At 46.4% G+C, this 15,204-nt stretch overlaps 1 protein-coding gene across 6 annotated transcripts in view; it reads left to right on the forward strand.

The window, feature by feature from the left end:
• Positions 1 to 15,204, forward strand: part of PAK5 (p21 (RAC1) activated kinase 5) — a 116,845-nt gene that overhangs the window by 28,770 nt on the left and 72,871 nt on the right. Inside the window, exons 1-3 of one of the 6 annotated variants that reach the window (XM_032103699.1) lie at positions 938 to 1,064; positions 2,555 to 2,617; positions 13,811 to 13,932. The exons of 2 other annotated variants lie outside the window; for them this stretch is intronic. The gene's annotated coding sequence lies outside the window, so the exon portion shown is untranslated. Of the gene's footprint in view, positions 1 to 937; positions 1,065 to 2,554; positions 2,618 to 13,810; positions 13,933 to 15,204 lie in introns of those variants that run through there. 3 more of the 6 variants (XM_032103698.1, XM_032103700.1, XM_032103696.1) reach the window with 3 other exon arrangements.

Here is a 15,204-nt window from a genome sequence, read left to right on the forward strand (position 1 = left end):
GGGGTTTGTCTGTTGTCCTCTGATTGCTTCCTTCCATCACTTGCCTTAACCAGATTTGTTCCATAGCACCTGGCCATTGTCTGGGGAGAGCTTTCAGGTAACAAAACATGTTGGCACTGTTGTTTTTATATAAAAGATATATCTATATATATATATGTAATAACTGAAGTCAAAGTGCAAAAGGAAGTGGGTGGGTGGATGTAGGGGCATGTGGGTGGGTGGTTGCAGAGTTGGGGTGTAGATGGATGGATGTGGATTGGAGTGTAGATTGGTACATGGGCAGGTGGATGGGTTGGTGGAGCGGTGCATGAATTGGGTGTGGGTGGCTTGATATATGAGTGTATGAGTGCATGGGTGGGTGCATGCATGGGTGCATTGGTTGGTGCATGAGTGGGTGGGTGCGCAGGTGCCTTGGCTGGTGCAGGAACGGCTGTGTGGGTGCACAGGTGCATGAGTTGATGCAGGAATAGGTGGGTGATATATGGGTGCATGCATGCGTGGGTGGGTGAGCACACAAGTTGGTGCACGCATGGGTGAAGGGGTGCATTGGCTGGTGCAGGAATGGGCGTGTGGGTGTGCAGGTGCACGAGTTGATGCAGGAATAGGTGGGTGATGTATGAGTGCGCGGGTGGGTGCACAAGTTGGCGCATGCATGGGTGGAGGGGTGCACGGGTGCCTTGGTTGGTGCAGGCACGGCTGTGTGGGTGCGCAGGTGCCTTGGCTGGTGCAGACACGGCGCGGCGGCGGTGCGCAGGGCGGGTGGTCGGGCAGACAAAGCCCCAGGGCAGATGTCAGGGCAGGTGCGCAGCTGCCGCCCCGCGCTCGCCGGCACAGCCCGGCCCCGCCGCTCCGGGCGGCAGGCGCGGGCGGGGCGGGGCTGCGGGCCCGGCGCGGGGGCGGCGCCGCGGCCGCTCCGGCTCAGCTCAGCGCGGCTCGGCTCGGCTCGGCTCGGGGGGCGGGCGGTGGCACCTGCGGCCGCGCCGTGCGGAGCCGAGCGGAGCGGAGCTGCGGCCCGGATGTAGCCGGAACATGGCGCTGGGGGCGGCGTGACGGCGGCGGCCGAGGTAGGGGCGGCGGGGCCGGGGGCGCGGGGATCCGCCCGGGGAAAGCGGGCGGCGGCTGCCCCTGCCCGGGCGGACGCTCGACCTTGCGGGGCCGCGGCGCTGCCCGCCGGCCCGGGCGGCCGGCTGTCTGTGCGTCCTGGCAGCGGCCGGTGCCCGGAGACAAAGGCACGGCCCGGGCATCCCGGTCCGCACCTGTGCGGAGCGGGCACAGCCGTGGGCGCTGCCAGGGGCGGCTGGCGTAGGGCAGCCGGGGGCTCCGGGGTTCCTCTCCTGAGGGTCGCCGTAGGTGGTTTTGCTTCAGATAGCTAGCAGGGGGTTCCCACAACAATGGCTTTTCTTTTCTTTTTTTCTTTTCTTTTTTTTCTATTTTTTTTAAGAGACATTTTGCCTTTTGTCGTTTCCCCCCCCCCAGAAGTTGCTCCCAACTTTCCGTGAATATGATGTGCTTTTGGGTTTCCCTCAGGAAGCAGGTGCCCAGACAGCCGTACAGCCGCTCCTGGAAATGCTCCTACACGCGTCTCTATACCTCTGCTCCCTCTTTTTTTTTTTTTTTTTTTTTTTCTTCCCTCTCATAAAGGGTTAGAAATGCCTGCAATCGACTCCGCTCTTCTTTCTGTGTTCATGAGCGTCGGATCATCGTAGCTAAAGAAAATGAGCTGCACAGTGACTGCCGTGCTTGAATAACGCTCCAGCCTCAGGCCAGGAGAGGTGTTTTTTTCATGGTATCGATCAGACCTTGAGAATTTTTTACCAACCCGCCAGAAGCACGCGGGCTGCCTTTCTTCCTCTTTGTTACGTACCAGCCCTCTGCTAACATAAAGAAACAATGGATTTTTTTTTTCCCCCCAAAATATTCAGTTTTAGATCTAATGCGCTGTCTTTGCCAGTAAGGATAAAATTCCCACCAACTTGAGAGGGGCCAGCAGCGAGACTACTCTGCTAGTAGCCTTTCCCTTTCATTTAAAAAAATTTTTATATGCTTTAGCATTTGCAAAATGAAGGAAATGAGTTGGTACCTGTGTTAGATCTCGGTGGTCCCCGCTGCCCAGACAGCACTTAAGGAATCATTGCTCCAAATTTATTGCCTTTATTGTACCGTGAGACTTCCAATAACCTGCTCAGGGCTGCAGCAGGGGGCCGTGCTCCCCTGCCCGCTGTGACAGCCGGTGTTGGTGGCTGTGAGCATCGCTGCCACTGCCGGGGACAGAGCTCTTGTCATGTGGAGGTGCATCTGGAGGTGTTGGGGGATGGCTCCGGCTGTTCACTGAGGAGGCGAGTGGATGTAGTGCCACTCTTGGGCTCCCTTGCTGTCTGCACCCCCAGGAGCGAGACTGAGAAGCTGTAGAAGCTCCTCTGCTTCAGTTTGAGGTTCACAGAATGGTCCTTTGCGTTGCTCATTTTTTCCTGCTGATGCGTTGCTGTTTCTACTACGTGGGGATTACAAATGTGTTGATCCCCCCGTGGTGAGCAGCTGCTCTCCTGATTTTCAGGTGGGAATGAGGGACCTGGCTGCCTGGGGCAGGGCACTGGTTTCGGAGCTGCTGCTGTGCCAGGTAAAGCTTTGGGAGTTACTTATTGTGATTCACCTTATTCTTATTGCCTATTTCTGTGTTTTAGTCACTTTTTTTTGGCTGTAGGTCGTTTTAGGTTGATGAAAGGTCTTTGTTCAGTGTGGAATTGTGTATTTATGCTATCAAATGCATTCATTTGAGATAAATTGAGTAAAAGCATTGTTTTAATCAAAGGAAAGACTCTCATGTTGAGAGTGCTGAAGCTAAACTTTTTCCTTTCTCCTGCTTCAAACATCTTTCCAAATGGTTTTGATCTCAGTGAGACCATGATTTCTAGCTGAGATTAATTTTCATCAGATGATTTGAGACCAGTCTGCCGTAGTCCCACCTCCCCGTGGTGCAGGAGCTCTGGGTGCTGTTACACACCTCTGTAGTGTTTCAGCCTCACTCTGAGGAAGCGAGGGCTCACCAGTCACGGCGTGTGTGTGTCCTCAGCTGGAGCGACTGCTGAACCGTGCCTAGCTGAGCGGCTCAGGAGTCATTCCGCACCGGGAAGCGGTGCCACAGAGAGACCCCAGCAGGCCTGTTGGGGAGAGCCCTGTTACGAGTCATCAGCAAATTCCCTTGGCACCCCCCTGTGGAGCCAGACCTAGCAAATCCCATTGCTCGTTTGATTCCCTTATTACTTTGGCACCTCTCTTTGCTTCCCAGTGGCTTTTCTGTTTGGGTTGGGTTTTTTTTTCCTGGACGTCTTCATCCATCGTGAATAGTCACAGTAAGTCAGTGTTTGACTTTCAGTGAGTTCTCGGCATCCCAGTGGCTGATTGTAAGATGGAAGTGCGTAACAAGCAAAGTTCCTGCAAAACGTTTTACTTCCCAGTTATTATTTGCCAATTTGGGAAGTACAATGCTGTGTAAAAAATTTGCTCACCAGCGTCAGCTCCTGCTGTCAGTCAGCTGGGAACAAACTTCTTGTGGTAGGTACTCACAAGTCTGAATTTTGCTTTATCTCACTGGTGTTGCCTCTGACCCCAGATTTGCTGCTGAAATAGGGGAGACGTACTGGTCTCATTGACATCAGCTGGGGCATGCAGTTTGGGTTTAAAGCTGAGATCACGGAGAACTCCAGCTCATGTGGCAGAAGCCCAAGAGGTGATGCTGGCACAGATCTGTTGGGGTACAGGTGTTAGCTATTTCAGGGATGTATGGAAAAAAGAACAGGAAAGACAGAACAGAAGAGTGCCTGCATCTCTGCTTCTCCTCTCTGATCACCCTCACATTTGACACCTAAATCCATTTACTGCTTTGAAGGTGCTCCAATTAGGAATCTGAAGTGTTTGGCATCTACTTGTTCAAATACATAAACTGGCTATGGTTTTACTGGTTTACTTTGCAAAAGCTACAAACACAAGTCTGTCGTGTGGCATGTGCTGAAACTGCCAACAGGTGTGTGTGGGTACAACAGCTGAAGAGGTTCAGAATCATAAATCTCAAACAAAACCTCTCTTTTAAATACCTCCTCGGGATATCCTGCTCCTGGCATTAGCGTTGCTGACTCATGGTGCTGTGTGACCATTCTGGAAGCGTTTTTGGGGCTGTCTCTGCTTTGCTCCTTGCTGAAGTCAGTGGAGTTGGTTTGTTGGATCTGCTGCAGGGTTTGGCCAGGTTTCTCCAGGTTTTGGTGAAAGCTGGGCAAAACCTGTGTTGTCAGGATGGAATGGTGTGTGATTGCAGCCAGGTGAAACTAGAGAAAGGATGATGGAGACTTCAGGTGGTTGATACCCTCACACCTGTAGGGCCTACACTTTCTACCATCTTCCAGTTATACTCTTTAATTTTACCATTAATTCTGTTCTCTTAAAAATAGAGTCTTGCTGTCCTCAATAGCTGTTTGAAACCTGAAATGTGTTTTAAACAACTATTTGCTTAAAAAATGGATGACATGACCAATAGAGCCTTGGTTTTAGTTGCATCTTCCCTTGTAGCTTCTCCGGTGTCTGATACAGGTTTGTGTCTTGCTCAGTAGGAGCTTCATTGAGTACCTGCCTTGTCTCTAGATACAGAGCTTGATATATTTAAGATAATTTTCCCCCATTAAATTCAGCTGTGATTGGTGATGAGGTGTGCCAGAGCACTGCCTGATGCACAGCTGTATTGGCTTTATTATCAGGGAAAAGCTGAAAAGCGGAATGATTCAAAACCATTAACAACTGTGCACAGAATCCCAGTTAGTTCTGGGCCCGTTTAAAAGGCAACTCCCCACACACCCATTTGGAGCAAATTTCAGAGCACTTTAGTGGTATTTAATGTTTAGGTAACTCTAATTAAGCCTTTAATCCATTAGGCCACAGAGATTCACTGGGGACCTGGCTGCTAGTGCTGGCGTTTCAGCCTGCATGTCACCGAGCCCAGGAGGACTCAATGTTGCCTTTGGAGGGCTGTCCCTGTGACAAAGAAAATGAAATATTTTCTTTGCAATTAAATGTTTCCTTCTGCCCTTTTTGCTTTTTTCCCCGGAGAGAAGCAACTCAAAGGGCAGGACTGTGGCCAAGGCTTCTGGTCTAAAACCAGCTGCAGTGTTTGGTTCTCTTGTGGTTCAGCCATGCCTGTTGAAAGCCCTGGCACAAAATTCCAGCTTTAAACCAAGTCTTATGCCTTATAGGGCTCCAAGATTATCCCTTTCTGAGTGGTGCCTGTGAGTACAGTGATGTGAGAAATGTGTGCTCCCGTTGCATCAGGCAGAGCCAGCCACAACATACCAACTCAGCTATTTTGCATCTTTTCCAACTTTTTTTTTTACCCCTGGGCCATGTGAGAATGCTGCCACTTTTGGAAGGTGCAGCTGGTGGAAGTACAAAGGTAATAACTGTCTCCAGATACAGAGCTTGAATATCTTTTGAAACCAAACCAGAAATACGTGAATCAAGTTTAGCTCTTCAGGCCTGCTGTCTCCCATTTGCGACCTTCCGTATCTCCTAAGCAAAGCTTTGACTAAAACATGAGTTGTAGATACCAGTTAATATTTACACTTAATGAACCACCAAAACTGGGGTCCTGGAAGGGCTGGAAGCTGTGAGGGCAGATAGCGAGCCTTATTTTCACCCTGTGGAGCCCACGGCACAGGGTGCACCCATCCTGTTTGTGCATATGCCATGTGCTGGCATGAGCATGGCCAGAGCGCACTGGAGAGGGGTGGTGTGACTTGCTCAGAGGCACAAAGTGATGGAGAGTTGAAGTGAAGTCCTGTCTCCCATCATTTTCCTTCTGGACTCTCCTGGCTTTGCTCTGCCGTTAGAGGTTGTCGCCAGCAAACGGCTCTGCCTGCAGCGGGACACGCTGCCCCGGTGTCACAGGGCTGGGAGTTCTGAATTTGCTGAACAAAGATGCTCTTCCAAAAATAGGTTAAGCCAAAGAACTTAGATGCTAAAAATAGCACCAGAGATTTTTTTCCTTTTTCTGACTGTCCTTTTTTTGACTGTGTTTTAGATTTATTGTTCCCTGCTGGAGGCAGCTAAAGAAATAAAAGAGATACTGTAGCTGTAGGCAAGGGAATAGTGGAAGTAGACATACACAGTCCCCTCTGATGGGGGAAAACCACGTGTCAGCTGTCCCTGTAGAAGTACACAGAAATGCAAAATAACAATGTAAATAAAAATGTGCCATGTCACTAAACCGCTCTCAGCAGAAATGTTGTTTTTTTTAGAAGTTAGGAAGGGAAGGGTGGAGAGAATCCTGATGACAAAGGGGAGGACAAAAGAAATGCCAGCAAATGAAAACTGGAATGAATAAATGCCGTAAGAATGATCCTGGTGATAGCCCCTATAAACCTTTTATTATGACACGCTCTGCTGCATGTGAGTAATTCACTCATCCCAAACTGGTGGCAGTAAAAACTGCCCAGCGGCTTTTCCCTCCTCCCTCATACGGGTTGGTCAGGTCAGAGCTGTTAAAATTTAAGGCTTCTTTCTGGGGATTCTCTATAGAAAGTTTTGTATTATTAAGTTAAACTCCAGCTTTCCCATTCCCCAAGCTAGATGCATGCTCAGAGGACTGAGCTAATGACTTGCACTGCAGCTATTTAAGGTGCTGGGCTGAGCCTGGAGCTGGGAGTCAGGAGGCACGATGGCTCTAATCCCAGCTGTGCTGCTCACTGAGCCACCTCCAAGAAGTTATTTAACCTCTGTGTGCCACTGCTTCCCTCTGGGTAACAGCAGGGATTATGATAATTGCTTTTGAAAAGCACCTTAGGTGTTTAGTTTAATTTTTTTCTGAAGGTGCAGAACTCTCTGAGCTGGAGAGGCTTGATCCGTCTCAGGAGGCTTTTAGTACTTCACAGGATTTTGAAAACAATTCTTAATGCCATGTTGTTTGTTTGGGCCATGTAAAGAAATAAATGTAAAAGATTTTTGACGCATCTTTTATACACTACTCACAGAAGGACTCTTAAGATACAACTGAAGGACACAGAAACGAGGTATAGTTCAAAAGGGTCGTTACAGGACACTTCATGAAATGCAGGTAAACTGTCAGAATGTTTAAATCATTTACTTTTTCAACCAAATCCTGCCAAGACCTCAGAAACCTGGGTTTGCATGTATTAAACTTGTCTCTCACTTGCGTGTAAAGACCCAAAGGCAACAGATTTGTAGCATTTCTCACTTGGATTTGGAGGGTATTTGGTTTTGTGTTTTACAGTAAAGGGTGATTTTCTAGGCTGAAGAAGTAGGAAGGTTTCCCTGAGAGTGAGATGAGAACAAAGTAAATGCACCCTGAGCTGTGCCTCTATCCCAGATTTTGAAGCATGCGGGAAAGAATAATGGTACGTGAATTTGTCTGTGTTGCACACACTGAACTCCTCCCTTCCAAAGAACAGACCTTCTTCTTATTTAAGCTTTTTGTCACACGGAAAAAATAATCAAAGGGTGGAGAATTCCATGGCTGAGCTGCAGTTGAGCCTGGAATGTTAAAGAAGTTTGTGGAGCATGATGCTGTCAGTGGGGTGGCTGGGTGAGAGGCACCATCCATGTCATGGGATGTGCCACAGGGTTTGGGGAAGCAGCATTATCAGGGATTTTATGTTGGAAACATGAATCTTAGTGTGATACTGGAAAGTGCTCCAGTGCCAAGGCAATGACTGTAATCTAAGCCATTGGCTGCTCTAGGAAACCTAGGAAATAAAAAGGGTGCTCCCGTTATTATGTAGGAGCTTGAAATGAAGCAGCCAAAAGCTGGGAACTGCATTGCATCTTCCCAGCATGAGGGATATAGGCCCCATGAGCATGTGCTGAGAAAGGCCTGGCTGCCAAAATAGTTTAGTGTTGCTACAATGCTTGCAGGTGGTGATTGCCTTTTAAGTTCTGCTCTCTGTTCTGACATTTTTAGGACAGTAAATGAAGGATGAGAAGTAGAAACGCAAACAAATTAGAAAAATCCTATGTATGGATGTCTGTTATTACAATCATGTGGTTGGATGGAAAGAGCCCTGTCCTATTGGAAGTCAGGGAGGGGTTGGCAATGAAGGAAAGTGGTTTTTGCCAGTAGCTCTCCTGCCAAAACAGAGTATTGATGACAGGGCTCGGTTTAAAGCAGATGGTGTAATACATACCCTAAAGACTGCCTGGGGAAACACGTGCAAAACCATGTGCCTGAATGCCGCGGAGGATTTATTCCTAGGGGTAAGACAGAAGAAGCCTTCACTTGGGTGGAGACAGGAGTTGAGTCTTGGTCCTGGAAAGCAAGGAAAGTGCTTTACTGAGGCAGGGCTTTTATGAGGGACTCAAGCATGTCTCTCATTTTCTGTTATATTAGAGATACAGTACTGAAACTACTGAAAATGCAACATCCATCCCACATCAGTGCTTTCTCTATCCAGTCTCTTTGAGGACCAACTCTTAGCACTGTCAAGATTCACAGGGAGACTACATAGGGCTTTTTGAGTACTTAAGAAGTACAAGGCATGAGGTAAATAATTTAAAGACTAGTTCAGAAGCATTGCTAGCTGAAAAGTGACTTACAGTCTCTTAACAGGCTAACAATAAGTGGATGTTTTTTCTTCTTTTTGGGGAGAGGAATATGGAATGTGTTGCCTGTCAGCAGGCCTGCTACCTTCCAAGAGAAATGTTTGCTGTAATGAATAGTGCAGTAGACTCACAGAATGACCTGGACTGGAAGGGACCTTAAAGATCAACTTGTTCCAACTCCCCTGCTGTGGGCAGGGACAACTTCCACTATCCCAGGTTGCTCAGGGCCCTGGGATAGAGCCCTTATCCAGCCTGGTCTTCAACACGTCCAGGGATGGGGTATCCATAACTTCTCTGTGCAACCTGTGCCAATGCCTCACCACCCTCACAGTAAAGAATTTCTTCCTAACAGTTAATCTAAACCTACTCGGTTTGAAGCCATTCCCCTTGTCCTCTCACTTCATACCCTTGTAAATAGTCTCTTTTCATCTTTTTTATAGGCTTCCTTCAGGTACTGGAAGGTCCCAATTAGGTCACCCAGATGCCTTCTCTTCTCATGAACTCAAGTTAAAGCCAGGGCTTCTTTCTTCTTGGACAATCCAGTCTGAATTTGGACCTCATCAGTGCAATGGATCCCTAGTACTGTGTGTGTAATGGGAAAAACCTGGTACCTCTGTGGCTCACATTTATAACAAACTTCTGTTTGAAGGAGCGTTTTTGACTTTTTCCTCAGCATCTGGTAGGACTTGGTCCACAGTATTTTGTTGTTGCAATTTTTTTTGCACAACAACCTGATGCTGCTTCTTGTGAGAGATCTTCAGCTGAGGATTAAAGGGGTTTTGTGGGGTTTTGTTCCAAAGCTTTTGCCATTTTTATTCCTTTCCTGTTTACTTCGCTCTGGTACTGATCTGACAGCATCTCACTATTTCCCTTCAATTTCCAATTCTGTGTGAGGAAGAAAAACAGTCAACTGTCCTGATTTAGCTAGAAATTAAACTAGCTATTTTTCCATGGAAAATTTCCTTAATAGGAAAATTGGTGATAATTGCTAACTAATGCTTTTTAAAGACTTTTTTTTTTAAAAGGGTGAAAGACTGTCAAGCTGTCAATCAAGACAGATATTGGATAATGCTCCATTTCCCTGACAAGTTCCCTTTATTATATGAGGCATCTGCTTCACTCTGTAAATTTGAGCTGCTCAAAATTTGCCCTTTAATGTTTACTTTTTCTGTCCTTTCTTAGTATTACTCAAGTAGTCCTAGTGTATCTGTACAGCATGGTCAAAAGGATGTAATAATCTTTGAAGAAAATAACTTGGAGGTGTGATTAGCCTTGTAGTATCATGGTATTCCTTAGCCTTTTTCCAGTCTCTCTCCCTGTCATTCCATGGTGCACCCACCTGTCCTTGCTGAAACCAGTAACCAGCCTTGGGCCTGCTCTAAAAAGTGCGGTGCCTGCCCTTGTGATAAGCATATTAAAGCCAGGCAAGTGTGAAACTCAGAGCTGCATGAACATTTGTGGTCCTTATAGGCCATTTCTCAAGACTTTGCCTATAACACAGGGCATTTAATTTTCTCTTTATTTCTTTTAAAGTAGATTTGGAGAGGAAATTGGAGGTTTTCTTGCATTCCCCAGGTTCCAGAAGCCTGGGGTTTTCAGAGAAACTGTTAAAACAGGAGGTTTGTAATCAATGCAGTTACTGGACCTGCTGAGAGTAGCATCTCTCCAAAGTATTGGCTACTCTTTCATGGTTCTGGATTTAAAGCACAATGAAGCAAAATTTATCTCAACTCCAGGCACCACTGGCATTGCATGTAAAGCACCACAAATGTACCAAACTGGTTCAAAGCAGAACAGTCTTCATTCCCAGACCATTGCCCCACCTCCAGCAGTATTTGCAAGTTGAAAACCATTGCCTTTCATGCACCAGGAGGTTCTGAAGTTAGCATCCGTAGCAGGCTTTGCTGCTCAGGCTGGGCAGGGGATGGAAAACTGCTCCAGCAGTGTTCCCATCCTGCTGGGAGAGGAAATACCAGAGCCAGCGCTGTGAAAGGACCAAGTACAGTATTGATTTTGATGCAGATAACAGTAAAAATTGTCATGATGTCATAGCAAAGCATTGCAGTCATTATGGCAAATGATGAGAAAAATAAAATTATAGAAATAACCATCTCCCTTGGCCTGCAGATAAATCAAAGCTTAGCCCTTGATCCTCATCGCTTGCTAGCCCAGAACATAAATCCAAGGATTTATCATTAAGCCTAATGGGTCATAAAATCTGGGCTATTTTGGAGGTAGTTGCAGAGATTTGCAGCCCAGGCAGAGAGCGGGCTCTAAGCTGCTGGGCCTTGTGTAACTGGGTAAATAGCAAGCTTCAAATAATGCTATAAAGCTATCAAATGTAATAACTAATGCAGTCAGGCGAGCGTGTGGGGAGGGGAGCCTCGCTGATGACGAGCTTGGCCGTCATGACAGAAGAAGCTCTGGTGGAGAAAGACCTTTTAGTAACAAGTTAAAGTCCCTTTTGCTTTGCTGGACACCAGGTACATGCATCTGGTTTGGTTCACATGTAGCACTTTTATTTTCTGCACATCAGTTCTTCCCTCACTGTGGGCCCAAGGGAACGAGCAGAGAAAACCAGAAACGCAGGAGCCACCGACAGCTCTCTTACTTAGTCATCACTGTTTAAATATTTATGACAGCGCTTCACAGCGTGCTAGTAAATGCATGATAGCATATTATGTAAGAGCAATAAAATTTTAGAAGGAGAAGACTTCACTACTGTCCTCTGCTAGTAAATCTTTGCTACTGTCTGTAGTGAGGCCATGTAAAAGCCATGCCCTTTTCCCCAGTTATTTTAAGTGAAAGGGGAGTTTTATGTGGGAATGGGAATTTAGCTTTTACTGGCATTTGTAATCACATGTGTTTTAAAATTGCTCTCCATCTCTTAGTCAGGGGGGACTTCAGTTCAGGTCAGATTCCTGTAGAAGTTGATAGCTCTGAATTTGCAAGTGAGCAGCCGGTCTTTGGTGTATGATGAGGAGCAGGTCCCTTGGTGAGGGAGCCTGGGAGGAGGGGATTTGGATAGTGAGTCTTTTGGGTTAATTAAGAGTTCAGAGTAGCTTGTACTTTTCCTAAAGAGTTGTAGAGTATTGATTCCTATTAGACCTGTACTGCTCCAGAGAAGGGGGTTCTCAGGAAATGGTGTGCAAAGTCAGTTGTGCCTGGACTGAGGGTATCTGAGTTAGGTTGAAGTTTGGGATGGATGGCATAGCTTTTGGGAGAATTCACTGCAGAATGCTGACAGTGAAAACAGAAAGCTAATGTAGATTTGACTTTGGGACAGCCAAAAGATTTGACTGTGGGACAGGTGAGAGGGTAACCCATCAAAGGAGGAACCTGTCTAGCTTAGCATAAATAGTCAAATTGATTTAAACAGAGGTGTGTACATTTGTGCCTTAATGAATCCAAGAGATTCCCCCCACGCCTTTCCCTGGCAAAGGCAGACATTGGGAACCTGTGGTTGGTTATGTTTCAAAATTGCAGAAAACAAACTTAAGAGTTAAAGATGATTTGTACTTGGCATGAGCGCTATTATCTGTCATGATGGCTTTCCTAGCAGTAGTGTATGTGTTTGGGAAGACATTTTGGGGCTCTGTGCCAGGAAAAGCCAGCCTTGGAAGCAAGCTGTGTGTGAATGGCTGAGAAAACAAGCCGCTAGCACGAACAACGAGCCAGCATGTAGCAGGCTCTGGGGTGAGTGGGATGCAGGTCCAGGGGCAGGGACTGAGGGCCCTGCAGGACTTGGGAAAATTCTCTGCACAGTCACAGAGAGAGTAAATGTTCAGCAGGTACTGGATTATTTATCTGATGTACGCACATGAGTGTTTACAAAAAACAAGTGCTCGATGATCGAGACTGTTATCTTAGCTTTTACCAAAGACATTGTAAGGATGCCAGGTGGGAAAGTGAAACCTGCCAAAATCAAAAAGTAGCACTGGAAGTTGCTGACTTTTAATTTTGTGCCTTTGCATATATAGGCAGCTCTAATTATGTGTGTTGTTTCATACACATGACTGAACAGCAGTTGTTTCTGCATTTATTATGTCTCATTACCTGCTGGTGCAAACTGTGAGTGCCTTGGCTGGGCAAGGCAGGAGTCCCCAGACCACAGAGTGTTCTTACAGGAAGGGCTCCTGGATCTATCAGCTCCCACAGTTAAGTCTTTCCCCTTTTTCAGGTTTCTGAAAGCCGTGCGGGAAGATGTGTTGATGTTTTAGTTCTTTTGGTGCAGTTTGAAAAGCAGAAGCTGTAGTAGAGCTTGGTACTTGGCTGGGGACACCCAGTGCATTATCTTGTAACTCTGTATTGACCCCAGTTCTCCAAACACTTTTCTTGAATTTCGGACCTCAGGAGACCACTGGATAGTGGGACGAGGGCCTGAAAATTCTCTCATACATTTGAGAAAGATGGTGGGATGGACACATCTTGGTTTTGAGTTTCATCCATGGGATGAGTGTTGATTCAATGTCTGGCTGGGTCTCAGTTTGCTTCTATGATGTACCTGGCAGTTCCAAAATTCCCCGAACTTTTCTCTTGCATTTCTCTCTTATGTTTCTCTCTTCTAATGTTTTTGAATTTTGCTGCTTTATATAGGCTCCCTTTCCTCCCCCTCTCACCACTTGCTGCTGCTTCTCCTCCGCCCCAGTTACTAAAATCTCCTCTCCCCAATGCGTCACCTTCGTCAGCAGTGCTCTCATCATCTGCGGGCTGAAAGCAGAGCACACTGGGGGAAGAAGAAATGACCCCGAACCCTCCTTAAGTTTTCAAGTGGATGGAAGTTCTTTGCCGATCAAAGGTGGCATGCAGGAGTCTCTTCTCTTTGCTTCCTCCATCCTTTTTGTGGCAGCTTTCTCCCTGTTCCTGGCTGGGTGCATCCCTCAGGCTCTGCAGGGCCTCTGCTAAAACGAGAGTGGCTTTGCATTTCCAGATAAAAAGCACTTCTGAGTACCCTGGTATGTAAATACCAACTGCAAAATTCCCGAAGTCAGGGTGGTAGGTGCTTTCAGGAAGATGGGAACCCTTTTGGTAGGGAGAGAAGAGCTAGGGACAGCAAGGAATTTTGGAAAGGGGTAAAACAGAGAGAGGAGAAATGCTCGATGATAAAGCTCAGCTGAATCAGCTTCGTGAGAAAAAGTCATTTTGATTGCTGCAGTCATCAAACCATGACTCTGAGAAATGTTATGAATAGCACTTACATGTAGAAAGTTTGTAGGTGGGTGAAGAACGGATCCTGTGCCTCCCCCCGGACGTTCTGAAGCCGCAGCCGGACAAAGGCCCGAGCAACCTGCCCTGGTCCTCCTGCAACCCATAAGCACAGAAGCCCCTCCAGCCAGGGTGAGTCTGACATTGGTCTGTGTTTGGAGAGACGATCAAAACAAAAATATTTGGGTCATTGCCAAGTGGAAGTATTAGGAGTGACATGGCAAATTTGTTTTAATGTAATCTGGACTTAATCACCAGTTTAGACTGTACTGGAGGCTTTCAGCTCCAGTAAGGGGTTGATTAGATAAATATATTTATTTCCCTGCTATTCATTTTCCATGGATGAACATACTGGGGTAACTTAAAAGCATGTAGCAAGGAAGAAACAAAAAAAAAAAAAGGGACAAATTAAGTGACTGCTGCCAGATTAATTATTCTGTTGCATTTCAACTAATATTTTTAAACCTACAACTTTGAAAGGGAATGTTCAAAATTATCTTTGCAATGACCATCTTTCCATCTAATTTAAAGTCATTCAGCTTTACAAGAAGCAATTATGCTGCACACTAACAAATGAAAAGACATGGCAACATCAGAAAAACTGATTATTCAAGCAATCTTTCTTACATAAAATAGCCAGCTAATCTCCCAGCTTCAGTCCTTGAGTGCTATTGCAAATACCCTCCTGAAAGAGAACTTCATTCTCGGCACACTGGCAGTCTGCCTCTCATCCCTGATGGCTCCCTGTGCAGTCAGTCATGGTTTGGGGGTTAAGAAATTGTATTCTCTTTTGTTTCAGTATCTCTTCTTGCACTCAATGCAGTTTTTTTCCTTGTGACCAATGAAAGTGAAGTGCAGGGAATGAGGTTTGTGTCCTTCTTAGAAAAATAAGGAAATCTCCAGACTTGCAGCTCTTCTGCTGCTTAGGCCATCACCCTTGATGCCATCTGAGCTTGTGGAGGAATCTAAATGTTTTGTAAGTCTAGTCTAACTAGTGTAGTGTTGCACTTGAAGTGGTTATTGTTAGCCTAACTCTACTTTTTATAGAAAAAGAAAAGGCAAATAGAAAGTCCTGCTGCAGAAGAGCTCTTCACAATAAGTTGTTGCTAAACACCTAAAATCCCAATATCCATGCCTTTCTTTTCTCACCCTTCCCCTGCTCCCTGGGAGAAACCAGCGTGGAGTAGGGGTCAGTCATCTACCCCTTATCCAAGTCACTGATGAAGAAGTTAAAGAATAGTGGGCCCAGTATAGGACCCTGGGGGACACCATTAGTGACAGGCCTCCAACCTAGACCCTGTGCCACTGATTACCATCCTCTGGGTTCTGCTGTTCAGTCAGTTCTCAATCCACCTCACTGTCCACTCAAAGCTCCCTTTAGCCTTACTGACCCTTCTATAAATG

Source organism: Corvus moneduloides, chromosome 3 (genome assembly GCF_009650955.1).
Source record: "Corvus moneduloides isolate bCorMon1 chromosome 3, bCorMon1.pri, whole genome shotgun sequence".
Lineage (NCBI taxonomy): Eukaryota > Metazoa > Chordata > Aves > Passeriformes > Corvidae > Corvus > Corvus moneduloides.